This window comes from Ruditapes philippinarum, unplaced genomic scaffold, assembly GCF_026571515.1.
Source record: "Ruditapes philippinarum isolate M1 unplaced genomic scaffold, ASM2657151v2 ctg3067_1_1_1_1, whole genome shotgun sequence".
Taxonomy (NCBI): domain Eukaryota; kingdom Metazoa; phylum Mollusca; class Bivalvia; order Venerida; family Veneridae; genus Ruditapes; species Ruditapes philippinarum.
The window spans coordinates 1-7263 of record NW_026858887.1 but is presented as its reverse complement, the minus strand read 5'-3'; the positions used below and the strand labels follow the sequence as shown (position 1 = coordinate 7263).

Below are 7263 nucleotides of genomic sequence, written 5' to 3'. Positions count from 1 at the left end.
TTGCGTGATGCATACTTCCGCATTCGTCCGCAGACGACGTCACGGAACGTAGAAATGAAAACAGAAAGTTTGACATTGCCTTCATTAACAAGAGGTTACACAGATTTAGATCATGTGACAAATAGACGTCACAATAAAAACGAACTGGATATGGATTCCTTAATAACACGATGGATTGCTTTGAGCAAGGAATATAGGTTTCACGATGAATGAAAAGTGCAGGTTGGGTTATTAAAATGCAAACCATCATGTATTACAGCTGGATAGCTCAAAAATCGTTCAGTAATGTATTTTGACAGGATTAAAAGTTCAAACTTGAAATTACAATACAAAGTGATCAATCTTATCTTATTGCTTTAAAGTAAGTTGAAAAATTGCGATTGAGAATCTAATTTTAGTGATGTGAGTACAGATCTAAGTACTGAGATAAAATAAACAACTTGAAACTGCTTTATCTGTAAAGTATTAACATTAAAGTTATCGGTAAATAAACAAAAATGTGCCTCTTTCTTTTTTAAGATTACAATACGCTTCAAATTACAGGAGTATTCATTGAAGAAAAATCTAACTAGTAATTTTGCAATTTGTTTTACTTTTGACCTTTTCCATTACAGCTTAGGCCCTACCAGACTAGTCTGGTTTTAATTATCCGAATTCCCATTCATTATCTAGATCTACACTTAATAAGCTATTACATAAAACCCAGTTTTATCCGGAAAACCATGCATTTTTTTCACATAAAATTTTTACTTCGAATTAATACCGTCTAATTTCTGTAACTCGAACAGAATTCTGTTTGGCGCCGATGGGTGTTCTAAATATAGAATCCGTTTTAGTCCTCCAAAGGAGTCCATCATAAAAGTCTTAAAGTAAGTATCATTTATAGTGGGCGCAGTTTTAGTAAGACATAAAATTTGAATTTAATACTTACATATATCAGCTCGGCCACTTAAAACAGAAATATATTCAGGATAGTCAAGAAATATACTCGGACATAAATTGAAAATTGTATTTTAATGCTATTACATATCCGATGTATACGCTTTTCAGTTTTTGGTAATTTTTTACAATTAGAATAAATGTCCTAGACAAATGGAGCGAGCAAATGGCCTGCAATTTTGCACACAAGTTATTGGTCTTGACCGACATCAAACCGACATTAATCTCCACAAATTATTTCCAGTCCCGTCATGTCAAAAAACCTCAGTGGAGTCCCTTTAACACAGAGTTATATTCCATATTTCTATGGTTTGCGTGGGAGAGAAAACCAATACAAACAGCGGTCAAGGTTTAATATATATATATATTTTTTTCTTCCCTTAGTTTTTTAAATATATCATTTCTATGGGATAAAATGTTGAGCCCACACGGGTAATTCGTTTTTTTTTGTTGTGTTGTTTTTTATTTCATTTTTGTTTGTTGTTGTTTTTACTTTCCGTGAAACATTCTGCAATTTTCACGTAATTTTGCTAATTTTAATGCTTCCTGTGGATTACTTTATCCCAGATATTGCTTCACTAAACATATCCTATGTATGTAACTAAGCTATTGGTAAGACATACCCTGCATTGGGTAAATAGTTTTGGCGCATACTATTTGATATATCTGCCTATCTCTCTAAACTTAAGGGTCGTTTACTCCAGCCGAGATTGGGAAACGATCATCTCGCATACTAGTATCACAAAATGAGATAAGATAATAACAATTTAATATTTCAAGTACTGTGTGTTTTGTAATGCGTTAGATTACTATAATACATGTGAACAAATCAGTTTATTTTAGTCTGATTGTGTCTGAAGCTATAATCTTATTGAAAAACTCTCGAATCCGTTCCACTAAGCAACGAGTTTAAAGTTGCTTGCTCACGGAAACGGTTTGCCCCTGACAGGGTTGGAACCCACACGGCCAACAATCCTTAAATGACTTGACCGACGTGTTAACCATACACTTGGCAAAGCCACTTCTGCTGATGCCATATGTCGAATACATGTTTATTTTCGTTTTTCAGTTTGAAATGGCAAAAATACTGACCACTCATGGTGAAAATAATCAATTTTTATTGGTGGAATAAATACCTGGCACAAGCCAGCATTCGACTTGAGCCAGCATTCAACTTCAATAAGTGAATTTCTGAAAAGCTCCTTAATTAATACTTAAATAGCTTAATATAATGTAGATGACTTTTTATTGAAAGTGAAAAAACATTTGTTTTAATAAATTACTTTATTTTTTTTGTCAAATATAATGTTAAGTCAAAACAATGTCACAAAACCAGGATATTATAAATGAGAAATAATGTTATGTAAGTACATGAAACAACTTGACCTGTCTCTGGTCATTTAAATATTCAATAATAAATCAACTTCCATTCCACCTCCCTATATCCCATCCCTTTTTTATAATAAAATTAATTAAGACTTCTGTTTAAATTTGGCACTTTCCATCGTCAAAACTAAAGCTGAAATATCAATGTTAAAAAAACCCAAAGGAAATAAAATTTCACCGGCCGAATCATTACCATCTATTCTGAAAGATTCTAATTTTCATTCTAAATTTCATAGCGGACTAATTTTTGTAATAATTATAAACAGGCTGTATTAAAACTTAAAGATTGACTATGCTCATATTTAAAAATTAAAAAGTATTGTTAATTGCTTCAGTCTCTTTGTAAATATAAAATAAACGTGTTTTGACTTCACACAAAGAAGATATGTTATGTTTAAGATCCTACAACCTATAAATGGTCACCATATGAATACATGTATATAGTGCCATTAAAAAAGTTTTTTTTTTTTAAAAGAAATAACCAACTTTACTTGACCTTTAATATTGTACACAGCTTCTGAAACATAGTTTAAATATTCATTCTTTTATTCAAATTAAGACATATTCTGTAAGAATTTCATTGATTTCAAAAAAAATCTTTGATTAAAATATTTTACTCAAAAATGAGCATACTATATCTTTAAATGTGTGCAAAAAGACTATAAATTAATATTTAGTCAGAAACCGCCTATATGTACATGTACTTACAAAATAAAGAGCTTAAGGAGGGCGTTCCAAGTCTTCTTTTGTAAATAATACACAAGTGCTCTCAGTGACACGGTTGTTTATAAAAACAAAACATATTTGCCTAGATAATGTGTATTACAAACAAATAAATGGTTTAACCAGATTTAAATAATGCTAAAACCATGGTTTCACTGTTTGAACAATAATAATCATTAAAGTCCAATTCAAAATAATACCAGTATATTAATACAAAAAATAAACTGCTGCTTTTAACAATAACTAATAAATGTTTTAAAAAATAGTTCTTTCCACGGGACAGTTCTGCTATTGCAATATATGACATAGTAATGCACTTTTATAAAGTTGAATAATTGACAGAATATTGCAATATTTGATTAAACATTGAATAATTGACAGCATATTGCAATATTTGATCAAACATTGAATAATTGACAGCATATTGCAATATTTCACCAAAGATTGAATAACTGACGCCATATTGCAATATTTGATTAAACATTGATAAATTGACAGCATATTGCAATATTTGATTAAGTATTGAATAATTGACACCATATTGCAATATTTGATTAAGTATTGAATAATTGACACCATATTGCAATATTTGACTAAATATTGAATAATTGACAGCAAATTGCAATATTTGATTAAACATTGAATAATTGACAGAATATTGCAATATTTGATAGAATGCAGGTATATTGAAAGAATATTGGAACAAACATTAAATAATTGATAAAATGCTTCAATAATTGATCAACCATTGAATAATTAACAGAATATTGCAATATTCGATTAAACATTGAATAATTGACAGCATATTGCAATATTTGATTAAACATTGAATAATTGACAGAATATTGCAATATTTCATTAAACATTGAATAATTGACAGAATATTGCAATATTTGATTAAGTATTGAATAATTGACACCATATTGCAATATTTGATTAAGTATTGAATAATTGACACCATATTGCAATATTTGACTAAATATTGAATAATTGACAGCAAATTGCAATATTTGATTAAACATTGAATAATTGACAGAATATTGCAATATTTGATAGAATGCAGGTATATTGAAAGAATATTGGAACAAACATTAAATAATTGATAAAATGCTTCAATAATTGATCAACCATTGAATAATTAACAGAATATTGCAAAATTCGATTAAACATTAAATAATTGACAGCATATTGCAATATTTGATTAAACATTGAATAATTGACAGAATATTGCAATATTCCATTAAACATTGAATAATTGACAGAATATTGCAATATTCGATTAAACATTGAATAATTGACAGAATATTGCAAAATTTGATTAAACATTGAATAATTGACAGAATATTGCAATATTCGATTAAACATTGAATAATTGATAGAATTTTGCAATATTCGATTAAACATTGAATAATTGACAGCATATTGCAATATTTGATTAAACATTGAATAATTGACAGGATATTGCAATATTTGATAAAGCATTAAATAATTGACAGGAAATTGCAATATTGAATTAATTAACATTAAATTATTGACAGCATTTTGCAATATTTATTCAAGTATTATTGATTGAAGTGAACATTTTGACTTTTATTTCAATGCATGACTGAAAATGCTTTTTTTACTTAGTACTAATACAGCCTAGGCAACTGTCTTAGGTTCATTTCTATTACAACTAACCACTTCCTACCTTTAACCTTTTTGTGTAATAGTCTTGTATTTAAAATAAAAAAATAATATCATTGTCAATAATAGTAGCTATGTAATTCTTTCAAGTAAAGAAAGAACCCATGTTTCAGATAAATAGTAACAGTCCAATACTTAAAAATTGGTAATGTCAGAAAGATTTCGCTTGTTGAAGGGTGAAAGTGACTCTACTAAGGTTATGGGTTATATTTTTATGAGATTTTTATGCCATTTCATCTGGCCCTGAACATAACAAATACTATACTGTACACAACGCTTGGACAATGATGTTATAACATAATCATCAGGATGTACAGTTTGACATAGAAATCTACATGATGCTTAGGCCATTTAAGTTGTTTTACCACATGACAAAAGAAAAGCAGGTCATTTAAACTTATGGAAAAAATGGAAACTTTAAAGGATGCCTGAAACTGAAAAAAAAATATGTTGCAGGCTCAGATTGACAGAGCCTGTTCACAGCCGGAACTGGCAAATGTAAACTACTGTCCATGCTCCCAATCACAAACTTAAGCAGAATTCAACATTTCTTACATGGAAATGGCAAAATTTTGAATCATCAGCTGATGTATTCTGAATTTAGAATTGACTGAAACACAACCAATTCCCAATCTGGCAGCAAAGTTCTGATTATACCCCTCATAGTTCCTCACAACATCCCAGATACAGGTACGTAAGAAAATGTGATTAAATTTCGCAATTACAAAAATATAGTGCAAATTGTATAAATATCACTACTATCAAGGTAATGGTACAAATTCTGTCCTCTGTCTATTCATCATTGAATATGAACACATTCCCCCTTATTTCCCTTTAAAGGCCCATTAAGCCTCAAAAATGATATTATTTTCTATTTTTCAAAACCATTTTATTTATTGTGCCATGTCACTGTTTCCAAAAAGTTACTCTTAGGCCATATAACTAACCCATGTTTTTCTTGTTATACATTTTGGCCTTCAGTGCAGTAATAGTGATTTTTGTATAAAAATCAAAATACCACTTTGTTTATATTTCGCCATTAAATACTATAACATTAAGTGCTACTTTCTTCTAGTGGTAATCAAGTATGTGTAACTTGCTCTTAACCAATTCAACAAACAGTATAAAACAAATGTTTGCCCTATTTAAGGAAGGAAAAAAAATGTCTTAATTTCTGAGGCTTTCTGTGCCTTTAATGAATCAAAACTCATCACATAGACTCATCATTCACTTAAGGTCACTCTAAACACAGTATCATCATATCCAATTATCCCCATCCAGATGGCCGCAACACATTTGCACTTTATTCGTTGAAAAAGTCCAGGTGTCAACTTTCATTATTCTTTTACCTTTCAATATAAATATATCTTTCCCCATAGTCAAAAAGAAAAAAAATTCTCATGGATTTGCAAATCAAGATTTTTTTCAGGTATTAGCAATCCATATCACACTATTGTTTTAGCTGAAATTATGCACAGATCCCATCAATAGTGAGTGCTCAAAGTTCATTCTAGATGATCCCTTTCATCTTGTTCCCCTGCCCTCTGACCTTCACCCCAGTCAAACCCTCCAGGACGTTCCTCTGGTAACGGGTTATAGTTGGGATCATCTTCTCTAGCATCAAATATTGTTTTTCTGAAATGAAGAGAAAAAAATTATCATTTGAGTTGTTTCTCTAAAAACGATGGGAAACAACCTTGAAGTATATCAGCAATGTATTGGAATTTAGATTGTGCAACAGTTACTTTCCTTATCCTTAAACTAAGTGAGACAATTCAAGTATAAACTACAGTATGTGTTGTGTACAAGTTACTTCCCTTATTTACCTCTGTAATTTTTTTCATTAAAACATGTCCATTTAACTGTAAATAAACCTAGGAATTTCAATAAATACAATGTATTTGACTCTAAGATTGTCAGGATTCAGAAACTCCGTATTATATTCACAAACAATACATTCAGTCAATGTTTTATGTCTAGTGAAATAGTCTATAAAGGAAATTCTGTAATACCATAAATTTATAATTATGAACATACATGTATAATATTATCATTCATCCTATAAATGTCATATTAAAACACTTATAGCTATATCAACATTTCTTTCTTCAAGAAATCTCTCATAAAAATATCCAAATGATACATTTATGTTGGTTTTTTATCATTATTAGAAAATGTGCCATTTGTAGACCAACCCACTTTAATACTAACTTTGATTTTAAGTTGAAGACTAGCAATGCATAGGATAGTCTTTCAAACGATTGCGCTACCATACAATAACCTTGACACAATTAATATGACAATAGACAATGACAATAGATTTTATAAGCATTTAACATTGTACAAATGTTTATAGCAATAACATATATAATATAATATAATATAAAACTTACAAAAATCCTGGAGTTCTTAAAATCTTGAAACCGCCAGCTTGTTGCGGAAAAATATCTTCCAAAAAGAAATATATATGTCCTACTGCAATACCTGTAAATTATAAATATGTAAACTTTTACTAAAATAAAATATTAC

The 7263-nt window shown here is 29.5% G+C and overlaps 1 long non-coding RNA gene across 1 annotated transcript; it reads right to left on the bottom strand.

Annotated features, from left to right (window-relative positions):
- Window positions 1–5138: 5138 nt before the first annotated feature.
- Window positions 5139–7258, bottom strand: LOC132754566 (uncharacterized). Its single transcript, XR_009629098.1, has 2 exons — window positions 7128–7258; window positions 5139–6369 (listed from the first exon to the last, which is right to left on the bottom strand). It is a non-coding gene; the product is annotated as an uncharacterized LOC132754566 (long non-coding RNA).
- Window positions 7259–7263: the final 5 nt, after the last annotated feature.